This window comes from Lissotriton vulgaris, chromosome 12 (assembly GCF_964263255.1).
Source record: "Lissotriton vulgaris chromosome 12, aLisVul1.2, whole genome shotgun sequence".
Classification (NCBI taxonomy): domain Eukaryota; kingdom Metazoa; phylum Chordata; class Amphibia; order Caudata; family Salamandridae; genus Lissotriton; species Lissotriton vulgaris.
This window is the reverse complement of record NC_141700.1, coordinates 446,964,097-446,990,332: the sequence shown is the minus strand read 5'-3', so window position 1 is coordinate 446,990,332 and position 26,236 is coordinate 446,964,097. Positions and strand designations below refer to the sequence as shown.

The 26,236-nt window shown below is 33.3% G+C and overlaps 20 non-coding genes across 20 annotated transcripts; all 20 read left to right on the top strand.

The window, feature by feature from the left end:
• Positions 1 to 349: 349 nt before the first annotated feature.
• Positions 350 to 422, top strand: TRNAT-CGU (transfer RNA threonine (anticodon CGU)). The gene has a single exon. It is a non-coding gene; the product is annotated as a tRNA-Thr (tRNA).
• A 1,965-nt stretch (positions 423 to 2,387) lies between these two features.
• Positions 2,388 to 2,460, top strand: TRNAT-CGU (transfer RNA threonine (anticodon CGU)). The gene has a single exon. It is a non-coding gene; the product is annotated as a tRNA-Thr (tRNA).
• A 435-nt stretch (positions 2,461 to 2,895) lies between these two features.
• TRNAT-AGU (transfer RNA threonine (anticodon AGU)) lies at positions 2,896 to 2,969 on the top strand. Its single transcript has one exon. It is a non-coding gene; the product is annotated as a tRNA-Thr (tRNA).
• Positions 2,970 to 3,916: 947 nt separating this feature from the next.
• On the top strand, positions 3,917 to 3,989 carry TRNAT-CGU (transfer RNA threonine (anticodon CGU)). The gene has a single exon. It is a non-coding gene; the product is annotated as a tRNA-Thr (tRNA).
• A 1,965-nt stretch (positions 3,990 to 5,954) lies between these two features.
• Positions 5,955 to 6,027, top strand: TRNAT-CGU (transfer RNA threonine (anticodon CGU)). The gene has a single exon. It is a non-coding gene; the product is annotated as a tRNA-Thr (tRNA).
• Positions 6,028 to 6,973: 946 nt separating this feature from the next.
• TRNAT-CGU (transfer RNA threonine (anticodon CGU)) lies at positions 6,974 to 7,046 on the top strand. Its single transcript has one exon. It is a non-coding gene; the product is annotated as a tRNA-Thr (tRNA).
• A 946-nt stretch (positions 7,047 to 7,992) lies between these two features.
• On the top strand, positions 7,993 to 8,065 carry TRNAT-CGU (transfer RNA threonine (anticodon CGU)). Its single transcript has one exon. It is a non-coding gene; the product is annotated as a tRNA-Thr (tRNA).
• Positions 8,066 to 9,011: 946 nt separating this feature from the next.
• Positions 9,012 to 9,084, top strand: TRNAT-CGU (transfer RNA threonine (anticodon CGU)). Its single transcript has one exon. It is a non-coding gene; the product is annotated as a tRNA-Thr (tRNA).
• Positions 9,085 to 9,519: 435 nt separating this feature from the next.
• On the top strand, positions 9,520 to 9,593 carry TRNAT-AGU (transfer RNA threonine (anticodon AGU)). The gene has a single exon. It is a non-coding gene; the product is annotated as a tRNA-Thr (tRNA).
• Positions 9,594 to 10,539: 946 nt separating this feature from the next.
• Positions 10,540 to 10,612, top strand: TRNAT-CGU (transfer RNA threonine (anticodon CGU)). Its single transcript has one exon. It is a non-coding gene; the product is annotated as a tRNA-Thr (tRNA).
• A 947-nt stretch (positions 10,613 to 11,559) lies between these two features.
• On the top strand, positions 11,560 to 11,632 carry TRNAT-CGU (transfer RNA threonine (anticodon CGU)). Its single transcript has one exon. It is a non-coding gene; the product is annotated as a tRNA-Thr (tRNA).
• A 946-nt stretch (positions 11,633 to 12,578) lies between these two features.
• Positions 12,579 to 12,651, top strand: TRNAT-CGU (transfer RNA threonine (anticodon CGU)). Its single transcript has one exon. It is a non-coding gene; the product is annotated as a tRNA-Thr (tRNA).
• Positions 12,652 to 13,086: 435 nt separating this feature from the next.
• TRNAT-AGU (transfer RNA threonine (anticodon AGU)) lies at positions 13,087 to 13,160 on the top strand. The gene has a single exon. It is a non-coding gene; the product is annotated as a tRNA-Thr (tRNA).
• Positions 13,161 to 14,105: 945 nt separating this feature from the next.
• On the top strand, positions 14,106 to 14,178 carry TRNAT-CGU (transfer RNA threonine (anticodon CGU)). Its single transcript has one exon. It is a non-coding gene; the product is annotated as a tRNA-Thr (tRNA).
• A 946-nt stretch (positions 14,179 to 15,124) lies between these two features.
• TRNAT-CGU (transfer RNA threonine (anticodon CGU)) lies at positions 15,125 to 15,197 on the top strand. The gene has a single exon. It is a non-coding gene; the product is annotated as a tRNA-Thr (tRNA).
• Positions 15,198 to 16,143: 946 nt separating this feature from the next.
• TRNAT-CGU (transfer RNA threonine (anticodon CGU)) lies at positions 16,144 to 16,216 on the top strand. Its single transcript has one exon. It is a non-coding gene; the product is annotated as a tRNA-Thr (tRNA).
• Positions 16,217 to 16,651: 435 nt separating this feature from the next.
• TRNAT-AGU (transfer RNA threonine (anticodon AGU)) lies at positions 16,652 to 16,725 on the top strand. Its single transcript has one exon. It is a non-coding gene; the product is annotated as a tRNA-Thr (tRNA).
• Positions 16,726 to 17,670: 945 nt separating this feature from the next.
• TRNAT-CGU (transfer RNA threonine (anticodon CGU)) lies at positions 17,671 to 17,743 on the top strand. The gene has a single exon. It is a non-coding gene; the product is annotated as a tRNA-Thr (tRNA).
• A 1,453-nt stretch (positions 17,744 to 19,196) lies between these two features.
• Positions 19,197 to 19,270, top strand: TRNAT-AGU (transfer RNA threonine (anticodon AGU)). Its single transcript has one exon. It is a non-coding gene; the product is annotated as a tRNA-Thr (tRNA).
• Positions 19,271 to 20,215: 945 nt separating this feature from the next.
• On the top strand, positions 20,216 to 20,288 carry TRNAT-CGU (transfer RNA threonine (anticodon CGU)). The gene has a single exon. It is a non-coding gene; the product is annotated as a tRNA-Thr (tRNA).
• The last annotated feature ends 5,948 nt before the right edge of the window (positions 20,289 to 26,236 follow it).

Here is a 26,236-nt window from a genome sequence, read left to right as displayed (position 1 = left end):
TAAAAAGATCATCTTAAACCTTATAAAAACCCAAGTATTTTCAAGATTATAGAATGAATACTGTTATTGCAAAATGAAAAAAACTACATATCTATGAGAAAGAGGTAGATGAAATTTCTACCTAGATTTGAGCAATATTAATACCTTCATGAATAAAATTGTAAAGAATTCAAGAAATGAAATTGGGTTTTATAAGAGTACCTGTTTATTAAAACATATTAATCCTTGCGTAGTGATTGAGTATCTTTTCGTGTTTAAGATTACAATACATATAAACAAGAATTTATAGCAGAAAACACATTTTCATCATCAACAATAAATTATTTATGCATTTTTTACTATTAACGTTGGTGCTGTGGCTTAGTGGTTAAAGCACCTGTCTCGTGAACAGGAAATCCTGAGTTCAAATCTCAGCAGCACCTAACTGTTTTCTCCATGCTTTCCGAATAATTTTCATCAAACACATGTTGAATACAATTTAAGAATAAACATCTGGTTCTATGAGCTTTAGAATAAGTTATCTTAAAAATTAAATAAAATGCTTGGTATTGTGAAGATTTTTGTAGGAATGCATTGACTGAAATAGGGAAAAGAAAATGACAAAGAACAAGATAGAGGTGAATGATCACTCTATCGTTGAATTCAACTAATCCATTCTTTAGCAAGGTAAATTTTAAAATGATATGAATAGGGTAAACTTCAAATTAGAGAGGTGTTTTTGAATAAGTGAATAATCTTCATTCATCTTAAGTGTTTGAGTGGAGAAGTGTGTGAACTTAGAAAAGAATATGAAAGGGAAAAAGCAATATTCTCTTGAACACCATAAAGAAAAGTGTTTCAAAATTAAGAATCAAGTGGGTGCTGTGGCTTTGCTGGTTAAAGTGCCTGTATAGTAAACAGGAGATCCTGAGTTCAACTCCCAGCAGCGCCTTGCTTTTCTCATTGTTATATAACAAATCATTTTCATTAGGTCTTATTCTGATACAATTAAAATATAAAAGTCTGATTCATCTTACTGTTAAAAAGATCATCTTAAACCTTATAAAAACCCAAGTATTTTGAAGATTATAGAATAAATACTGTTATTGCAAAATGAAAAAAACTACATATCTATGAGAAAGACGTAGATGAAATTTCTACCTAGATTTGAGCAATATTAATACCTTCATGAAAAAAATTGTAAAGAATTCAAGAAATGAAATTGGGTTTTATAAGAGTACCAGGTTATTAAAACATATTAATCCTTGCATAGTGATTGAGTATATTTTCGTGTTTAAGATTACAATACATATAATGAAGAATTTATACCAGAAAACACATTTTCATCATCAACCATAAATTATTTATGCATTTTTTACTATTAACGTTGGTGCTGTGGCTTAGTGTTTAAAACGCCTGTCTCGTAAACAGGAAATCCTGAGTTCAAATCTCAGCAGCACCTAACTGTTTTCTCCATGCTTTCCGAATAATTTTCATCAAACACATGTTGAATACAATTTAAGAATAAACATCTGGTTCTATGAACTTTAGAATAAGTTATCTTAAAAATTAAATAAAATGCTTGGTATTGTGAAGATTTTTGTAGGAATGCATTGACTGAAATAGGGAAAAGAAAATGTCAAAGAACAAGATAGAAGTGAATGATCACTCTACCGTTGAATTCAACTAATCCATTCTTTAGCAAGGTATATTTTAAATTGATATGAATAGGGTAAACTTCAAATTAGAGAGGTGTTTTTGAATAAGTGAAGAGTCTTCATTCATCTTAAGTGTTTGAGTAGAGAAGTGTGTGAACTTAGAAAAGAATATGAAAGTGAAAAAGCAATATTCCCTTGAACACCATAAAGAAAAGTGTTTCAAAATTAAGAATCAAATGGGTGCTGTGGCTTAGCTGGTTGAAGCGCCTGCCTAGTAAACGGGAGATCCTGAGTTAAACTCTCAGCAGTGCCTTGCTTTGCTCATTGTAATTTAACAAATCATTTTCATTAGGTCTTATTCCAATACAATTAAAATATAATAGTCTGATTCATCTTACTGTTGAACAGATCATCTTAAACCTTATAAAAACCCAAGTATTTTCAAGATTATAGAATGAATACTGTTATTGCAAAATGAAAAAAATACATATCTATGAGAAAGAGGTAGATTAAATTTCTACCTAGATTTGAGCAATATTAATACCTTCATGAAAAAAAATTGTAAAGAATTCAAGAAATGAAATTGGGTTTTATAAGAGTACCTGTTTATTAAAACATATTAATCCTTGCGTAGTGATTGAGTATCTTTTCGGGTTTAAGATTACAATACATATAAAGAAGAATTTATAGCAGAAAACACATTTTCATCATCAACAATAAATTATTTATGCATCTTTTACTATTAACATTGGTGCTGTGGCTTAGTGGTTAAAGCGCCTGTCTCGTAAACAGGAAATCCTGAGTTCAATTCTCAGCAGCACCTAACTGTTTTCTCCATGCTTTCCGAATAATTTTCATCAAACAAGTGTTGAATACAATTTAAGAATAAACATCTGGTTCTATGAACTTTAGAATAAGTTATCTTAAAAATTAAATAAAATGCTTGGTATTGTGAAGATTTTTGTAGGAATGCATTGACTGAAATAGGGAAAAGAAAATGACAAAGAACAAGATAGAGGTGAATGATCACTCTATCGTTGAATTCAACTAATCCATTCTTTAGCAAGATATATTTTAAAATGATATGAATAGGGTAAACTTCAAATTAGAGAGGTGTTTTTGAATAAGTGAAGAGTCTTCATTCATCTTAAGTGTTTGAGTGGAGAAGTGTGTGAACTTAGAAAAGAATATGAAAGGGAAAAAGCAATATTCTCTTGAACACCATAAAGAAAAGTGTTTCAAAATTAAGAATCAAGTGGGTGCTGTGGCTTAGCTGGTTAAAGCGCCTGTCTAGTAAACAGGAAATCCTGAGTTCAATTCTCAGCAGCACCTAATTGTTTTCTCCATGCTTTCCAAATAATTTTCATCAAACAAGTGTTGAATACAATTTAGGAATAAACATCAGGTTCTATGAACTTTAGAATAAGTTATCTTAAAAATGAAATAAAATGCTTGGTATTGTGAAGATTTTTGTAGGAATGCATTGACTGAAATAGGGAAAAGAAAATGACAAAGAACAAGATAGAGGTGAATGATCACTCTATCGTTGAATTCAACTAATCCATTCTTTAGCAAGGTATATTTTAAATTGATATGAATATGGGTAAACTTCAAATTAGAGAGGTGTTTTTGAATAAGTGAAGAGTCTTCATTCTACTTAAGTGTTTGAGTAGAGAAGTGTGTGAACTTAGAAAAGAATATTAAAGTGAAAAAGCAATATTCCCTTGAACACCATATAGAAAAGTGTTTCAAGATTAAGAACCAAGTGGGTGCTGTGGCTTAGCTGGTTGAAGCGCCTGCATAGTAAACTGGAGATCCTGAGATCAACTCTCAGCAGCGCCTTGCTTTTCTCATTGTTATATAACAAATCATTTTCATTAGGTCTTATTCCGATACAATTTAAATATAAAAGTCTGATTCATCTTACTGTTAAAAAGATCATCTTAAACCTTATAAAAACCCAAGTATTTTCAAGATTATAGAATGAATACTGTTATTGCAAAATGAAAAAAACTACATATCTATGAGAAAGAGGTAGATGAAATTTCTACCTAGATTTGAGCAATATTAATACCTTCATGAATAAAATTGTAAAGAATTCAAGAAATGAAATTGGGTTTTATAAGAGTACCTGTTTATTAAAACATATTAATCCTTGCGTAGTGATTGAGTATCCTTTCGTGTTTAAGATTACAATACATATAAACAAGAATTTATAGCAGAAAACACATTTTCATCATCAACAATAAATTATTTATGCATTTTTTACTATTAACGTTGGTGCTGTGGCTTAGTGGTTAAAGCACCTGTCTCGTGAACAGGAAATCCTGAGTTCAAATCTCAGCAGCACCTAACTGTTTTCTCCATGCTTTCCGAATAATTTTCATCAAACACATGTTGAATACAATTTAAGAATAAACATCTGGTTCTATGAGCTTTAGAATAAGTTATCTTAAAAATTAAATAAAATGCTTGGTATTGTGAAGATTTTTGTAGGAATGCATTGACTGAAATAGGGAAAAGAAAATGACAAAGAACAAGATAGAGGTGAATGATCACTCTATCGTTGAATTCAACTAATCCATTCTTTAGCAAGGTAAATTTTAAAATGATATGAATAGGGTAAACTTCAAATTAGAGAGGTGTTTTTGAATAAGTGAATAATCTTCATTCATCTTAAGTGTTTGAGTGGAGAAGTGTGTGAACTTAGAAAAGAATATGAAAGGGAAAAAGCAATATTCTCTTGAACACCATAAAGAAAAGTGTTTCAAAATTAATAATCAAGTGGGTGCTGTGGCTTTGCTGGTTAAAGCGCCTGTATAGTAAACAGGAGATCCTGAGTTCAACTCCCAGCAGCGCCTTGCTTTTCTCATTGTTATATAACAAATCATTTTCATTAGGTCTTATTCTGATACAATTAAAATATAAAAGTCTGATTCATCTTACTGTTAAAAAGATCATCTTAAACCTTATAAAAACCCAAGTATTTTGAAGATTATAGAATAAATACTGTTATTGCAAAATGAAAAAAACTACATATCTATGAGAAAGACGTAGATGAAATTTCTACCTAGATTTGAGCAATATTAATACCTTCATGAAAAAAATTGTAAAGAATTCAAGAAATGAAATTGGGTTTTATAAGAGTACCTGGTTATTAAAACATATTAATCCTTGCGTAGTGATTGAGTATATTTTCGTGTTTAAGATTACAATACATATAAAGAAGAATTTATACCAGAAAACACATTTTCATCATCAACAATAAATTATTTATGCATTTTTTACTATTAACGTTGGTGCTGTGGCTTAGTGTTTAAAACGCCTGTCTCGTAAACAGGAAATCCTGAGTTCAAATCTCAGCAGCACCTAACTGTTTTCTCCATGCTTTCCGAATAATTTTCATCAAACACATGTTGAATACAATTTAAGAATAAACATCTGGTTCTATGAACTTTAGAATAAGTTATCTTAAAAATTAAATAAAATGCTTGGTATTGTGAAGATTTTTGTAGGAATGCATTGACTGAAATAGGGAAAAGAAAATGTCAAAGAACAAGATAGAAGTGAATGATCACTCTACCGTTGAATTCAACTAATCCATTCTTTAGCAAGGTATATTTTAAATTGATATGAATAGGGTAAACTTCAAATTAGAGAGGTGTTTTTGAATAAGTGAAGAGTCTTCATTCATCTTAAGTGTTTTAGTAGAGAAGTGTGTGAACTTAGAAAAGAATATGAAAGTGAAAAAGCAATATTCCCTTGAACACCATAAAGAAAAGTGTTTCAAAATTAAGAATCAAGTGGGTGCTGTGGCTTAGCTGGTTGAAGCGCCTGCCTAGTAAACGGGAGATCCTGAGTTAAACTCTCAGCAGTGCCTTGCTTTGCTCATTGTAATTTAACAAATCATTTTCATTAGGTCTCATTCCAATACAATTAAAATATAATAGTCTGATTCATCTTACTGTTGAACAGATCATCTTAAACCTTATAAAAACCCAAGTATTTTCAAGATTATAGAATGAATACTGTTATTGCAAAATGAAAAAAATACATATCTATGAGAAAGAGGTAGATTAAATTTCTACCTAGATTTGAGCAATATTAATACCTTCATGAAAAAAAATTGTAAAGAATTCAAGAAATGAAATTGGGTTTTATAAGAGTACCTGTTTATTAAAACATATTAATCCTTGCGTAGTGATTGAGTATCTTTTCGTGTTTAAGATTACAATACATATAAAGAAGAATTTATAGCAGAAAACACATTTTCATCATCAACAATAAATTATTTATGCATTTTTTACTATTAACGTTGGTGCTGTGGCTTAGTGGTTAAAGCCCCTGTCTCGTAAACAGGAAATCCTGAGTTCAATTCTCAGCAGCACCTAACTGTTTTCTCCATGCTTTCCGAATAATTTTCATCAAACAAGTGTTGAATACAATTTAAGAATAAACATCTGGTTCTATGAGCTTTAGAATAAGTTATCTTAAAAATTAAATAAAATGCTTGGTATTGTGAAGATTTTTGTAGGAATGCATTGACTGAAATAGGGAAGAGAAAATGACAAAGAACAAGATAGAGGTGAATGATCACTCTATTGTCGAATTCAACTAATCCATTCTTTAGCAAGGTATATTTTAAAATGATATGAATAGGGTAAACTTCAAATTAGAGAGGTGTTTTTGAAGAAGTGAATAGTCTTCATTCATCTTAAGTGTTTGAGTGGAGAAGTGTGTGAACTTAGAAAAGAATATGAAAGGGAAAAAGCAATATTCTCTTGAACACCATAAAGAAAAGTGTTTCAAAATTAAGAATCAAGTGGGTGCTGTGGCTTAGCTGGTTAAAGCGCCTGTATAGTAAACGGGAGATCCTGAGATCAACTCTCAGCAGCGCCTTGCTTTTCTCATTGTTATATAACAAATCATTTTCATTAGGTCTTATTCCGATACAATTTAAATATAAAAGTCTGATTCATCTTACTGTTAAAAAGATCATCTTAAACCTTATAAAAACCCAAGTATTTTCAAGATTATAGAATGAATACTGTTATTGCAAAATGAAAAAAACTACATATCTATGAGAAAGACTTAGATGAAATTTCTACCTAGATTTGAGCAATATTACTACCTTCATGAATAAAATTGTAAAGAATTCAAGAAATGAAATTGGGTTTTATAAGAGTACCTGTTTATTAAAACATATTAATCCTTGCGTAGTTATTGAGTATCTTTTCGTGTTTAAGATTACAATACGTATAAAGAAGAATTTATAGCAGAAAACACATTTTCATCATCAACAATAAATTATTTATGCATTTTCTACAATTAACGTTGGTGCTGTGGCTTAGTGGTTAAAGCGCCTGTCTCGTAAACAGGAAATCCTGAGTTCAATTCTCAGCAGCACCTAACTGTTTTCTCCATGCTTACCAAATAATTTTCATCAAACAAGTGTTGAATACAATTTAAGAATAAACATCTGGTTCTATGAACTTTAGAATAAGTTATCTTAAAAATTAAATAAAATGCTTGGTATTGTGAAGATTTTTGTAGGAATGCATTGACTGAAATAGGGAAAAGAAAATGACAAAGAACAAGATAGAGGTGAATGATCACTCTATCGTTGAATTCAACTAATCCATTCTTTAGCAAGGTATATTTTAAAATGATATGAATAGGGTAAACTTCAAATTAGAGAGGTGTTTTTGAATAAGTGAAGAGTCTTCATTCATCTTAAGTGTTTGAGTGGAGAAGTGTGTGAACTTAGAAAAGAATATGAAAGGGAGAAAGCAATATTCTCTTGAACACCATAAAGAAAAGTGTTTCAAAATTAAGAATCAAGTGGGTGCTGTGGCTTAGCTGGTTGAAGCGCCTGTCTAGTAAAAAGGAGATCCTGAGTTAAACTCTCAGCAGTGCCTTGCTTTGCTCATTGTAATATAACAAATCATTTTCATTAGGTCTTATTCCAATACAATTAAAATATAAAAGTCTGATTCATCTTACTGTTGAACAGATCATCTTAAACCTTATAAAAACCCAAGTATTTTCAAGATTATAGAATGAATACTGTTATTGCAAAATGAAAAAAACTACATATCTATGAGAAAGACGTAGATGAAATTTCTACCTAGATTTGAGCAATAATAATACCTTCATGAATAAAATTGTAAAGAATTCAAGAAATGAAATTGGGTTTTATAAGAGTACCTGTTTATTAAAACATATTAATCCTTGCGTAGTGATTGAGTATCTTTTCGTGTTTAAGATTACAATACATATAAACAAGAATTTATAGCAGAAAACACATTTTCATCATCAACAATAAATTATTTATGCATTTTTTACTATTAACGTTGGTGCTGTGGCTTAGTGGTTAAAGCACCTGTCTCGTAAACAGGAAATCCTGAGTTCAAATCTCAGCAGCACCTAACTGTTTTCTCCATGCTTTCCGAATAATTTTCATCAAACACATGTTGAATACAATTTAATAATAAACATCTGGTTCTATGAACTTTAGAATAAGTTATCTCAACAATTAAATAAAAATGATTGGTATTGTGAAGATTTTTGTAGGAATGCATTGACTGAAATAGGGAAAAGAAAATGACAAAGAACAAGATAGAGGTGAATGATCACTCTATTGTTGAATTCAACTAATCCATTCTTCAGCAAGGTATATTTTAAAATGATATGAATAGGGTAAACTTCAAATTAGATAGGTGTTTTTGAATAAGTGAAGAGTCTTCATTCATCTTAAGTGTTTGAGTAGAGAAGTGTGTGAACTTAGAAAAGAATATAAAAATGAAAAAGCAATATTCTCTTGAACACCATAAAGAAAAGTGTTTCAAAATTAAGAATCAAGTGGGTGCTGTGGCTTAGCTGGTTAAAGCGCCTGTCTAGTAAAAAGGAGATCCTGAGTTAAACTCTCAGCAGTGCCTTGCTTTGCTCATTGTAATATAACAAATCATTTTCATTAGGTCTTATTCCAATACAATTAAAATATAAAAGTCTGATTCATCTTACTGTTGAACAGATCATCTTAAACCTTATAAAAACCCAAGTATTTTCAAGATTATAGAATGAATACTGTTATTGCAAAATGAAAAAAATACATATCTATGAGAAAGAGGTAGATTAAATTTCTACCTAGATTTGAGCAATATTAATACCTTGATGAAAAAAAATTGTAAAGAATTCAAGAAATGAAATTGGGTTTTATAAGAGTACCTGTTTATTAAAACATATTAATCCAGCGTAGTGATTGAGTATCTTTTCGTGTTTAAGACTACAATACATATAAAGAAGAATTTATAGCAGAAAACACATTTTCATCATCAACAATAAATTATTTATGCATTTTTTACTATTAACGTTGGTGCTGTGGCTTAGTTGTTAAAGCGCCTGTCTCGTAAACAGGAAATCCTGAGTTCAATTCTCAGCAGCACCTAACTGTTTTCTCCATGCTTTCCGAATAATTTTCATCAAACAAGTGTTGAATACAATTTAAGAATAAACATCTGGTTCTATGAACTTTAGAATAAGTTATCTTAAAAATTAAATAAAATGCTTGGTATTGTGAAGATTTTTGTAGGAATGCATTGACTGAAATAGGGAAAAGAAAATGACAAAGAACAAGATAGAGGTGAATGATCACTCTATCGTTGAATTCAACTAATCCATTCTTTAGCAAGGTATATTTTAAAATGATATGAATAGGGTAAACTTCAAATTAGAGAGGTGTTTTTGAATAAGTGAAGAGTCTTCATTCATCTTAAGTGTTTGAGTGGAGAAGTGTGTGAACTTAGAAAAGAATATGAAAGGGAAAAAGCAATATTCTCTTGAACATCATAAAGAAAAGTGTTTCAAAATTAAGAATCAAGTGGGTGCTGTGGCTTAGCTGGTTAAAGCGCCTGTCTAGTAAACAGGAAATCCTGAGTTAAATTCTCAGCAGCACCTAATTGTTTTCTCCATGCTTTCCAAATAATTTTCATCAAACAAGTGTTGAATACAATTTAAGAATAAACATCTGGTTCTATGAACTTTAGAATAAGTTATCTTAAAAATTAAATAAAATGCTTGGTATTGTGAAGATTTTTGTAGGAATGCATTGACTGAAATAGGGAAAAGAAAATGACAAAGAACAAGATAGAGGTGAATGATCACTCTATTTTTGAATTCAACTAATCCATTCTTCAGCAAGGTATATTTTAAAATGATATGAATAGGGTAAAATTCAAATTAGAGAGGTGTTTTTGAATAAGTGAAGAGTCTTCATTCATCTTAAGTGTTTGAGTGGAGAAGTGTGTGAACTTAGAAAAGAATATGAAAGGGAAAAAGCAATATTCTCTTGAACACCATAAAGAAAAGTGTTTCAAAATTAAGAATCAAGTGGGTGCTGTGGCTTAGCTGGTTAAAGCGCCTGTATAGTAAACGGGAGATCCTGAGATCAACTCTCAGCAGCGCCTTGCTTTTCTCATTGTTATATAACAAATCATTTTCATTAGGTCTTATTCCGATACAATTTAAATATAAAAGTCTGATTCATCTTACTGTTAAAAAGATCATCTTAAACCTTATAAAAACCCAAGTATTTTCAAGATTATAGAATGAATACTGTTATTGCAAAATGAAAAAAACTACATATCTATGAGAAAGACTTAGATGAAATTTCTACCTAGATTTGAGCAATATTACTACCTTCATGAATAAAATTGTAAAGAATTCAAGAAATGAAATTGGGTTTTATAAGAGTACCTGTTTATTAAAACATATTAATCCTTGCGTAGTTATTGAGTATCTTTTCGTGTTTAAGATTACAATACGTATAAAGAAGAATTTATAGCAGAAAACACATTTTCATCATCAACAATAAATTATTTATGCATTTTCTACAATTAACGTTGGTGCTGTGGCTTAGTGGTTAAAGCGCCTGTCTCGTAAACAGGAAATCCTGAGTTCAATTCTCAGCAGCACCTAACTGTTTTCTCCATGCTTACCAAATAATTTTCATCAAACAAGTGTTGAATACAATTTAAGAATAAACATCTGGTTCTATGAACTTTAGAATAAGTTATCTTAAAAATTAAATAAAATGCTTGGTATTGTGAAGATTTTTGTAGGAATGCATTGACTGAAATAGGGAAAAGAAAATGACAAAGAACAAGATAGAGGTGAATGATCACTCTATCGTTGAATTCAACTAATCCATTCTTTAGCAAGGTATATTTTAAAATGATATGAATAGGGTAAACTTCAAATTAGAGAGGTGTTTTTGAATAAGTGAAGAGTCTTCATTCATCTTAAGTGTTTGAGTGGAGAAGTGTGTGAACTTAGAAAAGAATATGAAAGGGAGAAAGCAATATTCTCTTGAACACCATAAAGAAAAGTGTTTCAAAATTAAGAATCAAGTGGGTGCTGTGGCTTAGCTGGTTGAAGCGCCTGTCTAGTAAAAAGGAGATCCTGAGTTAAACTCTCAGCAGTGCCTTGCTTTGCTCATTGTAATATAACAAATCATTTTCATTAGGTCTTATTCCAATACAATTAAAATATAAAAGTCTGATTCATCTTACTGTTGAACAGATCATCTTAAACCTTATAAAAACCCAAGTATTTTCAAGATTATAGAATGAATACTGTTATTGCAAAATGAAAAAAAACTACATATCTATGAGAAAGACGTAGATGAAATTTCTACCTAGATTTGAGCAATAATAATACCTTCATGAATAAAATTGTAAAGAATTCAAGAAATGAAATTGGGTTTTATAAGAGTACCTGTTTATTAAAACATATTAATCCTTGCGTAGTGATTGAGTATCTTTTCGTGTTTAAGATTACAATACATATAAACAAGAATTTATAGCAGAAAACACATTTTCATCATCAACAATAAATTATTTATGCATTTTTTACTATTAACGTTGGTGCTGTGGCTTAGTGGTTAAAGCACCTGTCTCGTAAACAGGAAATCCTGAGTTCAAATCTCAGCAGCACCTAACTGTTTTCTCCATGCTTTCCGAATAATTTTCATCAAACACATGTTGAATACAATTTAAGAATAAACATCTGGTTCTATGAACTTTAGAATAAGTTATCTTAACAATTAAATAAAAATGATTGGTATTGTGAAGATTTTTGTAGGAATGCATTGACTGAAATAGGGAAAAGAAAATGACAAAGAACAAGATAGAGGTGAATGATCACTCTATTGTTGAATTCAACTAATCCATTCTTCAGCAAGGTATATTTTAAAATGATATGAATAGGGTAAACTTCAAATTAGATAGGTGTTTTTGAATAAGTGAAGAGTCTTCATTCATCTTAAGTGTTTGAGTAGAGAAGTGTGTGAACTTAGAAAAGAATATAAAAATGAAAAAGCAATATTCTCTTGAACACCATAAAGAAAAGTGTTTCAAAATTAAGAATCAAGTGGGTGCTGTGGCTTAGCTGGTTAAAGCGCCTGTCTAGTAAAAAGGAGATCCTGAGTTAAACTCTCAGCAGTGCCTTGCTTTGCTCATTGTAATATAACAAATCATTTTCATTAGGTCTTATTCCAATACAATTAAAATATAAAAGTCTGATTCATCTTACTGTTGAACAGATCATCTTAAACCTTATAAAAACCCAAGTATTTTCAAGATTATAGAATGAATACTGTTATTGCAAAATGAAAAAAATACATATCTATGAGAAAGAGGTAGATTAAATTTCTACCTAGATTTGAGCAATATTAATACCTTGATGAAAAAAAATTGTAAAGAATTCAAGAAATGAAATTGGGTTTTATAAGAGTACCTGTTTATTAAAACATATTAATCCAGCGTAGTGATTGAGTATCTTTTCGTGTTTAAGACTACAATACATATAAAGAAGAATTTATAGCAGAAAACACATTTTCATCATCAACAATAAATTATTTATGCATTTTTTACTATTAACGTTGGTGCTGTGGCTTAGTTGTTAAAGCGCCTGTCTCGTAAACAGGAAATCCTGAGTTCAATTCTCAGCAGCACCTAACTGTTTTCTCCATGCTTTCCGAATAATTTTCATCAAACAAGTGTTGAATACAATTTAAGAATAAACATCTGGTTCTATGAACTTTAGAATAAGTTATCTTAAAAATTAAATAAAATGCTTGGTATTGTGAAGATTTTTGTAGGAATGCATTGACTGAAATAGGGAAAAGAAAATGACAAAGAACAAGATAGAGGTGAATGATCACTCTATCGTTGAATTCAACTAATCCATTCTTTAGCAAGGTATATTTTAAAATGATATGAATAGGGTAAACTTCAAATTAGAGAGGTGTTTTTGAATAAGTGAAGAGTCTTCATTCATCTTAAGTGTTTGAGTGGAGAAGTGTGTGAACTTAGAAAAGAATATGAAAGGGAAAAAGCAATATTCTCTTGAACATCATAAAGAAAAGTGTTTCAAAATTAAGAATCAAGTGGGTGCTGTGGCTTAGCTGGTTAAAGCGCCTGTCTAGTAAACAGGAAATCCTGAGTTAAATTCTCAGCAGCACCTAATTGTTTTCTCCATGCTTTCCAAATAATTTTCATCAAACAAGTGTTGAATACAATTTAAGAATAAACATCTGGTTCTATGAACTTTAGAATAAGTTATCTTAAAAATTAAATAAAATGCTTGGTATTGTGAAGATTTTTGTAGGAATGCATTGACTGAAATAGGGAAAAGAAAATGACAAAGAACAAGATAGAGGTGAATGATCACTCTATTTTTGAATTCAACTAATCCATTCTTCAGCAAGGTATATTTTAAAATGATATGAATAGGGTAAAATTCAAATTAGAGAGGTGTTTTTGAATAAGTGAAGAGTCTTCATTCATCTTAAGTGTTTGAGTGGAGAAGTGTGTGGACTTAGAAAAGAATATGAAAGTGAAAAAGCAATATTCTCTTGAACACCATAAAGAAAAGTGTTTCAAAATTAAGAATTAAGTGGGTGCTGTGGCTTAGCTAGTTAAAGCGCCTGTCTAGTAAACAGGAGATCCTGAGTTCAACTCTCAGCAGTGCCTTGCTTTTCTCATTTTTATATAACAAATCATTTTCATTAGGTCTTATTCCGATACAATTAAAATATAAAAGTCTGATTCATCTTACTGTTGAACAGATCATCTTAAACCTTATAAAAAGCCAAGAATTTTCAAGATTATAGAATGAATACAGTTATTGCAAAATGAAAAAAATACATATCTATGAGAAAGAAGTAGATGAAATTTCTACCTAGATTTGAGCAATATTAATACCTTCATGAAAAAAATTGTAAAGAATTCAAGAAATGAAATTGGGTTTTATAAGAGTACCTGTTTATTAAAACATATTAATCCTTGCGTAGTGATTGAGTATCTTTTCGTCTTTAAGATTACAATACATATAAAGAAGAATTTATAGCAGAAAACACATTTTCATCATCAACAATAAATTATTTATGCATTTTTTACTATTAACGTTGGTGCTGTGGCTTAGTGGTTAAAGCGCCTGTCTCGTAAACAGGAAATCCTGAGTTCAATTCTCAGCAGCACCTAACTGTTTTCTCCATGCTTTCCGAATAATTTTCATCAAACACATGTTGAATACAATTTAAGAATAAACATCTGGTTCTATGAACTTTAGAATAAGTTATCTTAAAAATTAAATAAAATGCTTGGTATTGTGAAGATTTTTGTAGGAATGCATTGACTGAAATAGGGAAAAGAAAATGACAAAGAACAAGATAGAGGTGAATGATCACTCTATCGTTGAATTCAACTAATCCATTCTTTAGCAAGGTATATTTTAAAATGATATGAATAGGGTAAACTTCAAATTAGAGAGGTGTTTTTGAATAAGTGAAGAGTCTTCATTCATCTTAAGTGTTTGAGTGGAGAAGTGTGTGAACTTAGAAAAGAATATGAAAGGGAGAAAGCAATATTCTCTTGAACACCATAAAGAAAAGTGTTTCAAAATTAAGAATCAAGTGGGTGCTGTGGCTTAGCTGGTTGAAGCGCCTGTCTAGTAAAAAGGAGATCCTGAGTTAAACTCTCAGCAGTGCCTTGCTTTGCTCATTGTAATATAACAAATCATTTTCATTAGGTCTTATTCCAATACAATTAAAATATAAAAGTCTGATTCATCTTACTGTTGAACAGATCATCTTAAACCTTATAAAAACCCAAGTATTTTCAAGATTATAGAATGAATACTGTTATTGCAAAATGAAAAAAACTACATATCTATGAGAAAGACGTAGATGAAATTTCTACCTAGATTTGAGCAATAATAATACCTTCATGAATAAAATTGTAAAGAATTCAAGAAATGAAATTGGGTTTTATAAGAGTACCTGTTTATTAAAACATATTAATCCTTGCGTAGTGATTGAGTATCTTTTCGTGTTTAAGATTACAATACATATAAACAAGAATTTATAGCAGAAAACACATTTTCATCATCAACAATAAATTATTTATGCATTTTTTACTATTAACGTTGGTGCTGTGGCTTAGTGGTTAAAGCACCTGTCTCGTAAACAGGAAATCCTGAGTTCAAATCTCAGCAGCACCTAACTGTTTTCTCCATGCTTTCCGAATAATTTTCATCAAACACATGTTGAATACAATTTAAGAATAAACATCTGGTTCTATGAACTTTAGAATAAGTTATCTTAACAATTAAATAAAAATGATTGGTATTGTGAAGATTTTTGTAGGAATGCATTGACTGAAATAGGGAAAAGAAAATGACAAAGAACAAGATAGAGGTGAATGATCACTCTATTGTTGAATTCAACTAATCCATTCTTCAGCAAGGTATATTTTAAAATGATATGAATAGGGTAAACTTCAAATTAGATAGGTGTTTTTGAATAAGTGAAGAGTCTTCATTCATCTTAAGTGTTTGAGTAGAGAAGTGTGTGAACTTAGAAAAGAATATAAAAATGAAAAAGCAATATTCTCTTGAACACCATAAAGAAAAGTGTTTCAAAATTAAGAATCAAGTGGGTGCTGTGGCTTAGCTGGTTAAAGCGCCTGTCTAGTAAAAAGGAGATCCTGAGTTAAACTCTCAGCAGTGCCTTGCTTTGCTCATTGTAATATAACAAATCATTTTCATTAGGTCTTATTCCAATACAATTAAAATATAAAAGTCTGATTCATCTTACTGTTGAACAGATCATCTTAAACCTTATAAAAACCCAAGTATTTTCAAGATTATAGAATGAATACTGTTATTGCAAAATGAAAAAAATACATATCTATGAGAAAGAGGTAGATTAAATTTCTACCTAGATTTGAGCAATATTAATACCTTGATGAAAAAAAATTGTAAAGAATTCAAGAAATGAAATTGGGTTTTATAAGAGTACCTGTTTATTAAAACATATTAATCCAGCGTAGTGATTGAGTATCTTTTCGTGTTTAAGACTACAATACATATAAAGAAGAATTTATAGCAGAAAACACATTTTCATCATCAACAATAAATTATTTATGCATTTTTTACTATTAACGTTGGTGCTGTGGCTTAGTTGTTAAAGCGCCTGTCTCGTAAACAGGAAATCCTGAGTTCAATTCTCAGCAGCACCTAACTGTTTTCTCCATGCTTTCCGAATAATTTTCATCAAACAAGTGTTGAATACAATTTAAGAATAAACATCTGGTTCTATGAACTTTAGAATAAGTTATCTTAAAAATTAAATAAAATGCTTGGTATTGTGAAGATTTTTGTAGGAATGCATTGACTGAAATAGGGAAAAGAAAATGACAAAGAACAAGATAGAGGTGAATGATCACTCTATCGTTGAATTCAACTAATCCATTCTTTAGCAAGGTATATTTTAAAATGATATGAATAGGGTAAACTTCAAATTAGAGAGGTGTTTTTGAATAAGTGAAGAGTCTTCATTCATCTTAAGTGTTTGAGTGGAGAAGTGTGTGAACTTAGAAAAGAATATGAAAGGGAAAAAGCAATATTCTCTTGAACATCATAAAGAAAAGTGTTTCAAAATTAAGAATCAAGTGGGTGCTGTGGCTTAGCTGGTTAAAGCGCCTGTCTAGTAAACAGGAAATCCTGAGTTAAATTCTCAGCAGCACCTAATTGTTTTCTCCATGCTTTCCAAATAATTTTCATCAAACAAGTGTTGAATACAATTTAAGAATAAACATCTGGTTCTATGAACTTTAGAATAAGTTATCTTAAAAATTAAATAAAATGCTTGGTATTGTGAAGATTTTTGTAGGAATGCATTGACTGAAATAGGGAAAAGAAAATGACAAAGAACAAGATAGAGGTGAATGATCACTCTATTTTTGAATTCAACTAATCCATTCTTCAGCAAGGTATATTTTAAAATGATATGAATAGGGTAAAATTCAAATTAGAGAGGTGTTTTTGAATAAGTGAAGAGTCTTCATTCATCTTAAGTGTTTGAGTGGAGAAGTGTGTGGACTTAGAAAAGAATATGAAAGTGAAAAAGCAATATTCTCTTGAACACCATAAAGAAAAGTGTTTCAAAATTAAGAATTAAGTGGGTGCTGTGGCTTAGCTAGTTAAAGCGCCTGTCTAGTAAACAGGAGATCCTGAGTTCAACTCTCAGCAGTGCCTTGCTTTTCTCATTTTTATATAACAAATCATTTTCATTAGGTCTTATTCCGATACAATTAAAATATAAAAGTCTGATTCATCTTACTGTTGAACAGATCATCTTAAACCTTATAAAAAGCCAAGAATTTTCAAGATTATAGAATGAATACAGTTATTGCAAAATGAAAAAAATACATATCTATGAGAAAGAAGTAGATGATATTTCTACCTAGATTTGAGCAATATTAATACCTTCATGAAAAAAATTGTAAAGAATTCAAGAAATGAAATTGGGTTTTATAAGAGTACCTGTTTATTAAAACATATTAATCCTTGCGTAGTGATTGAGTATCTTTTCGTCTTTAAGATTACAATACATATAAAGAAGAATTTATAGCAGAAAACACATTTTCATCATCAACAATAAATTATTTATGCATTTTTTACTATTAACGTTGGTGCTGTGGCTTAGTGGTTAAAGCGCCTGTCTCGTAAACAGGAAATCCTGAGTTCAATTCTCAGCAGCACCTAACTGTTTTCTCCATGCTTTCCGAATAATTTTCATCAAACACATGTTGAATACAATTTAAGAATAAACATCTGGTTCTATGAACTTTAGAATAAGTTATCTTAACAATTAAATAAAATGATTGGTATTGTGAAGATTTTAGTAGGAATGCATTGACTGAAATAGGGAAAAGAAAATGACAAAGAACAAGATAGAGGTAAATGATCACTCTATTGTTGAATTCAACTAATCCATTCTTTAGCAAGGTATATTTTAAAATTATATGAATAGGGTAAACTTCAAATTAGATAGGTGTTTTTGAATAAGTGAAGAGTCTTCATTCATCTTAAGTGTTTGAGTAGAGAAGTGCGTGAACTTAGAAAAGAATATGAAAGTGAAAAAGCAATATTCTCTTGAACACCATAAAGAAAAGTGTTTCAAAATTAAGAATCAAGTGGGTGCTGTGGCTTAGCTGGTTAAAGCGCCTGTCTAGTAAACAGGAGATCCTGAGTTAAACTCTCAGCAGTGCCTTGCTTTGCTCATTGTAATATAACAAATCATTTTCATTAGGTCTTATTCCAATACAATTAAAATATAAAAGTCTGATTCATCTTACTGTTGAACAGATCATCTTAAACCTTATAAAAACCCAAGTATTTTCAAGATTATAGAATGAATACTGTTATTGCAAAATGAAAAAAATACATATCTATGAGAAAGAGGTAGATGAAATTTCTACCTAGATTTGAGCAATATTAATACCTTCATGAAAAAAAATTGTAAAGAATTCAAGAAATGAAATTGGGTTTTATAAGAGTACCTGTTTATTAAAACATATTAATCCAGCGTAGTTGTTGAGTATCTTTTCGGGTTTAAGATTACAATACATATAAAGAAGAATTTATAGCAGAAAACACATTTTCATCATCAACAATAAATTATTTATGCATTTTTTACTATTCACATTGGTGCTGTGGCTTAGTGGTTAAAGAGCCTGTCTCGTAAACAGGAAATCCTGAGTTCAATTCTCAGCAGCACCTAACTGTTTTCTCCATGCTTTCCGAATAATTTTCATCAAACAAGTGTTGAATACAATTTAAGAATAAACATCTGGTTCTATGAACTTTAGAATAAGTTATCTTAAAAATTAAATAAAATGCTTGGTATTGTGAAGATTTTTGTAGGAATGCATTGACTGAAATAGGGAAAAGAAAATGACAAAGAACAAGATAGAGGTGAATGATCACTCTATCGTTGAATTCAACTAATCCATTCTTTAGCAAGATATATTTTAAAATGATATGAATAGGGTAAACTTCAAATTAGAGAGGTGTTTTTGAATAAGTGAAGAGTCTTCATTCATCTTAAGTGTTTGAGTGGAGAAGTGTGTGAACTTAGAAAAGAATATGAAAGGGAAAAAGCAATATTCTCTTGAACACCATAAAGAAAAGTGTTTCAAAATTAAGAATCAAGTGGGTGCTGTGGCTTAGCTGGTTAAAGCGCCTGTCTAGTAAACAGGAAATCCTGAGTTCAATTCTCAGCAGCACCTAATTGTTTTCTCCATGCTTTCCAAATAATTTTCATCAAACAAGTGTTGAATACAATTTAGGAATAAACATCAGGTTCTATGAACTTTAGAATAAGTTATCTTAAAAATTAAATAAAATGCTTGGTATTGTGAAGATTTTTGTAGGAATGCATTGACTGAAATAGGGAAAAGAAAATGACAAAGAACAAGATAGAGGTGAATGATCACTCTATCGTTGAATTCAACTAATCCATTCTTTAGCAAGATATATTTTAAAATGATATGAATAGGGTAAACTTCAAATTAGAGAGGTGTTTTTGAATAAGTGAAGAGTCTTCATTCATCTTAAGTGTTTGAGTGGAGAAGTGTGTGAACTTAGAAAAGAATATTAAAGTGAAAAAGCAATATTCCCTTGAACACCATATAGAAAAGTGTTTCAAGATTAAGAACCAAGTGGGTGCTGTGGCTTAGCTGGTTGAAGCTCCTGCCTAGTAAACTGGAGATCCTGAGATCAACTCTCAGCAGCGCCTTGCTTTTCTCATTGTTATATAACAAATCATTTTCATTAGGTCTTATTCCGATACAATTTAAATATAAAAGTCTGATTCATCTTACTGTTAAAAAGATCATCTTAAACCTTATAAAAACCCAAGTATTTTCAAGATTATAGAATGAATACTGTTATTGCAAAATGAAAAAAACTACATATCTATGAGAAAGAGGTAGATGGAATTTCTACCTAGATTTGAGCAATATTAATACCTTCATGAATAAAATTGTAAAGAATTCAAGAAATGAAATTGGGTTTTATAAGAGTACCTATTTATCAAAACATATTATTCCAGCGTAGTGATTGAGTATCTTTTCGTGTTTAAGATTACAATACATATAAAGAAGAATTTATAGCAGAAAACACATTTTCATCATCAACAATAAATTATTTATGCATTTTTTTCTATTAACGTTGGTGCTGTGGCTTAGTGGTTAAAGCGCCTGTCTCGTAAACAGGAAATCCTGAGTTCAATTCTCAGCAGCACCTAACTGTTTTCTCCATGCTTTCCGAATAATTTTCATCAAACAAGTGTTGAATACAATTTAAGAATAAACATCTGGTTCTATGAACTTTAGAATAAGTTATCTTAAAAATTAAATAAAATGCTTGGTATTGTGAAGATTTTTGTAGGAATGCATTGACTGAAATAGGGAAAAGAAAATGACAAAGAACAAGATAGAGGTGAATGATCACTCTATCGTTGAATTCAACTAATCCATTCTCAGCAAGGTATATTTTAAAATGATATGAATAGGGTAAAATTCAAATTAGAGAGGTGTTTTTGAATAAGTGAAGAGTCTTCATTCATCTTAAGTGTTTGAGTGGAGAAGTGTGTGAACTTAGAAAAGAATATGAAAGGGAAAAAGCAATATTCTCTTGAACACCATAAAGAAAAGTGTTTCAAAATTAAGAATCAAGTGGGTGCTGTGGCTTAGCTAGTTAAAGCGCCTGTCTAGTAAACAGGAGATCCTGAGTTCAACTCGCAGCAGTGCCTTGCTTTTCTCATTTTTATATAACAAATCATTTTCATTAGGTCTTATTCCGATACAATTAAAATATAAAAGTCTGATTCATCTTACTGTTGAACAGATCATCTTAAACCTTATAAAAAGCCAAGAATTTTCAAGATTATAGAATGAATACAGTTATTGCAAAATGAAAAAAATACATATCTATGAGAAAGAAGTAGATGACATTTCTACCTAGATTTGAGCAATATTAATACCTTCATGAAAAAAATTGTAAAGAATTCAAGAAATGAAATTGGGTTTTATAAGAGTACCTGTTTATTAAAACATATTAATCCTTGCGTAGTGATTGAGTATCTTTTCGTGTTTAAGATTACAATACATATAAAGAAGAATTTATAGCAGAAAACACATTTTCATCATCAACAATAAATTATTTATGCATTTTTTACTATTAACGTTGGTGCTGTGGCTTACTGGTTAAAACGCCTGTCTCGTAAACAGGAAATCCTGGGTTCAAATCTCAGCAGCACCTAACTGTTTTCTCCATGCTTTCCGAATAATTTTCATCAAACACATGTTGAATACAAAATACAATTTAAGAATAAACATCTGGACCTAAGAATATCGTAGCGCTGGCACTTGGTGGCAAGTAGGACTGCTACAAGCGCTCTTGTATTCCTATCTGTGCTTTGCTTTAGCTCATTTTAAAACTGCTTTTACTGTATTAATTTACCTGATTTGGGCGCGCTTACTCCCCGGTCCACCGCAGCAACCAGTGCTGTTTGTTGTGGAGGGAGGCAAGCGGCACCACTTCCTGGTTGCTCCTTCAGAGGCGGCCATTTTCAGTGGGTTGACGCGCTAGTCTCCCACTCCGCCCTGATTATTTAAGGGCTGGACAGTATCGCGCTCGAAATTGACCTAAGAATATCGTAGCGCTGGCGCTTGGTGGCAAGTAGGACTGCTACAAGCGCTCTTGTATTCCTATCTGTGCTTTGCTTTAGCTCATTTTAAAACTGCTTTTACTGTATTAATTTACCTGATTTGGGCGCGCTTACTCCCCGGTCCACCGCAGCAACCAGTGCTGTTTGTTGTGGAGGGAGGCAAGCGGCACCACTTCCTGGTTGCTCCTTCAGAGGCGGCCATTTTCGGTGGGTTGACGCGCTAGTCTCCCACTCCGCCCTGATTATTTAAGGGCTGGACAGTATCGCGCTCGAAATTGACCTAAGAATATCGTAGCGCTGGCGCTTGGTGGCAAGTAGGACTGCTACAAGCGCTCTTGTATTCCTTTCTGTGCTTTGCTTTAGCTCATTTTAAAACTGCTTTTACTGTATTAATTTACCTGATTTGGGCGCGCTTACTCCCCGGTCCACCGCAGCAACCAGTGCTGTTTGTTGTGGAGGGAGGCAAGCGGCACCACTTCCTGGTTGCTCCTTCAGAGGCGGCCATTTTCGGTGGGTTGACGCGCTAGTCTCCAACTCCGCCTATTCCTTTTTATTACGCAGTTGCCCGCGCAGCGGTGACGCGCAGCGGTAGCGCCGTAGACGCGCCGGAGAGGTGCCAGAGAGAAGCCAGTCTGCGCCAGTCCGCGTCCAGACGCTTCCAGCTACCTGGCGCCCAGCTTCTTTCTTTCATTATGTTAGGCCCCTCGCTGTCCTACGATGCCTCATTGCTTCATGCCCTTTGTCCTCCTTATAACCCTACGTGTGTCCATACTTATCTTCCTTATCAGATTGATTATGTTTGCAAACAGTGTAACTGGCGTCCCTCCATCCCCTCTATTCGTCCATCATCACCCACTCAGGACTGGAAAATGTTCCTCCTGAATTGTAGGTCCGTCTCTAAACACCACACTGAGCTACACTCTTTGATCGAAGACCTTAACCCCCATGCACTTTTCCTGACGGAAACGTGGCTCCATATGGACAACGATCCAGCTATTGTCTGGGCCATCCCTCAAGGATTTACGCTAAAGAGACTAGATCGCCTGATTGGTAGAGGAGGAGGAGTGGCGATTGTCTATCGTGACAGCTACAAATGCCGAATTACCCCTATAACTGTGCCATCTTGCGAAAGTTTTCATTTTTCACTTTATTTTTCCCCCACCACTACTTTTTCTGGCATCCTAGCCTACCGTCCTCCTGGTGCTCTCAATAATTTTATAACTAAAATGACGGACATTACTGCAGGTATCATCTTGTCCTCACCCAACTTCACCTTGTTAGGTGATTTTAACTTGCACTTAGACGACCCCCATGATACTGCAGCTAACACCCTCTGCTCCAATCTTTCCGCGCTAGAATTACAACAAAAGGGATTTCTTCCAACCCACAATAGAGGTCACTTGCTGGACTACATTTACAGCAATATTAGCGATCTCTTGGTCGAATCCCCAGTCCCGTTACCCTGGACGGATCATTTTTTAATTCCCTTCATTTGGCGCACTAATCTTTCCCCCTCCACTTGCGGCCCCGTTAAACATCGAGGCAGGAAATGGTCCTCACTTCCTCTCTCCGCCTGGGAAGCCGCCCTGGTTAAAAATTTACCCGGGAAAGTGTCGAATTCCACCATAGCAGCTAACAATTTTGATGAGTGGATTTCTACCACACTTGACACGGTCCTTCCTGTACAGGCTACCAACCTTATAAAAAGACCCAGAGCCGCCCCATGGTTTACTTCCACTCTCAAGACCATGAAATTAGCCTGTCGCAAATCTGAAAGAGCCTGGAGACAAGATTACTCCAAGTCTAGGAAGGATGATTATAGAGCCGCTATTAGGCTCTATAAACAGGAGATAAAGACAGCACAAGCCGCCTTCTACGGCAGCAAAATTAATGCAGCCGCTAACGCCCCAAGGGAGATTTTTAAAATTGTCAAGTCACTTATCTCACCCCCTGCGGAATGTCTCTCTGCTGATGGTGCCCAAAACCGCTGCAACGAACTGGCTGAGTTCTTTTCTGGGAAAATACAGAATATATATTCTTCTTTTCGGGATGTTAATAATGACCTGGACCCCCTCCTCCCCTCCACTTCTGATATCGCAGTTCCGTGTAGGCTTGACACAATTCCACCTCTAGACTCTTCGGCTCTGGATAAGCTTATCTCCAAAGTCACTTCAGGCTCTCCCAACGATTCAGCACCCCCTCAGATTCTGATTAAGGCCATGGACATAGTTCACCCGGCCATACTGGACCTTCTCAACACTTCCATCTCCTCTAAATCCGTACCTCCCCCCTGGAAGTGCGCGATGGTGAGGGCCCTGCTGAAGAAGCCCAGTCTCGACCAATCCAATTTGGCGAACTATCGTCCTATTTCCTTGCTCCCTTGGCTGAGCAAACTGCTGGAGAGGCATGTAAATAACACTCTGATGAACTATTTGGAGTCAAATAGTCTTCTACGTGCCTCCCAGACAGGGTTTCGCCCCCTACATGGGACCGAAACCGACCTCCTAGCAGTAACAGAGGAAGCAAGAGCAGTGTTAGACCAGGGTGGCAAAGTTGCCATCATCTTATTAGACCTCAGCGCCGCGTTCGACACGGTTAACCATGTCACGCTATTACAACGTCTGGCGGACATGGGCGTGTCGGGCCCGGCTCTGGACTGGCTGACATCATTCCTGACTGACCGCTTCTTCCAGGTCTTCGAGGGCGAGGCAGTGTCACCTAAACATCCTCTCAGGTGTGGGGTTCCTCAGGGTTCCTCCCTGAGCCCCACCTTATTTAACACCTACATGGAACCCCTCGACAGGATTGTCCAACCCTTCGGTGTGCGTATTATCACCTACGCGGACGACACTCAACTGGTGGTCTCTTTAGACCACACGGAGGTGTCGTCCAACACCCTAGGCCCCTGTCTTGAGGCTGTTGCCAGATGGATGCAATCTTCCTGTTTAAAACTCAACGGGGAGAAGACAGATGTTATCTTATTAGGTAACCCCTCCCCCTCTGTCTTTGCTTCCATCTGGCCACCATGTTTGGGCCCGTCCCCAGCCCCCAAGGACCAAATAAAAAGCTTGGAAGTTTGGCTTGACACTGCCCTGAATTTCTCAGCTCAAGCCACAAAGACCGCAGCCACCTGTTTTGGACTGATGAGGATGCTGCGGAAGGTGCTCCCTCTGCTTCCATTTCAGGCAAGGAGGATCCTAGTCCAGGCTCTCATACTATCTCGCCTGGAGTATGGGAATGTCCTCTATATGGGAGCCCCTTCCTTTGTTATCCATAAGCTCCAAGTCCCCCAAAACAGTGCAGCTCGCCTGCTCTACAACCTCCCCCGCTGGCAATCAGCAAGGAATGCCCTAAGGGAACTTCACTGGCTCCCCATAGCGGCCAGAGTGCAATTCAAGGCTATGTGTACTCTTCACAAAGCCTTTCATCACCTGGGCCCTGCAATCCTACAGCCTTTTGTTACTCCCTATGTTCCGTCATGCTCCCTTCGATCTGGGATCCTCCAGCTGGCCTCCTCTACCAGAGTTAGGAGAGCCCGTTGGGGAGGCCGCTCCTTTTCACACACCGCGGCTAAGCTCTGGAACACTCTTTCTCTAACCTTGAGAGGGACCACTAATCATCTTTCCTTCAGGAAAGCCCTGAAAACCCACTTGTTCGCCAACTCCTGCTGATCTACCCGAGCCCGTGCTAACTTAGTCTTCTGTCATAAGCGCTACGAGGCCTCCGGGTAGATAGCGCTATACAAGTGATTCTTCATTCATTCATTCATTCATTCATTCATTCTATGAACTTTAGAATAAGTTATCTTAACAATTAAATAAAATGATTGGTATTGTGAAGATTTTTGTAGGAATGCATTGACTGAAATAGGGAAAAGAAAATGACAAAGAACAAGATAGAGGTGAATGATCACTCTATTGTTGAATTCAACTAATCAATTCTTCAGCAAGGTATAGTTTAAAATTATATGAATAGGGTAAACTTCAAATTAGAGAGGTGTTTTTGAATAAATGAAGAGTCTTCATTCATCTTAAGTGTTTGAGTAGAGAAGTGTGTGAACTTAGAAAAGAATATGAAAGTGAAAAAGCAATATTCTCTTGAACACCATAAAGAAAAGTGTTTCAAAATTAAGAATCAAGTGGGTGCTGTGGCTTAGCTGGTTAAAGCGCCTGTCTAGTAAACAGGAGATCCTGAGTTAAACTCTCAGCAGTGCCTTGCTTTGCTCATTGTAATATAACAAATCATTTTCATTAGGTCCTATTCCAATACAATTAAAATATAAAAGTCTGATTCATCTTACTGTTGAACAGATCATCTTAAACCTTATAAAAACCCAAGTATTTTCAAGATTATAGAATGAATACTGTTATTGCAAAATGAAAAAAATACATATCTATGAGAAAGAGGTAGATTAAATTTCTACCTAGATTTGAGCAATATTAATACCTTCATGAAAAAAAATTGTAAAGAATTCAAGAAATGAAATTGGGTTTTATAAGAGTACCTGTTTATTAAAACATAT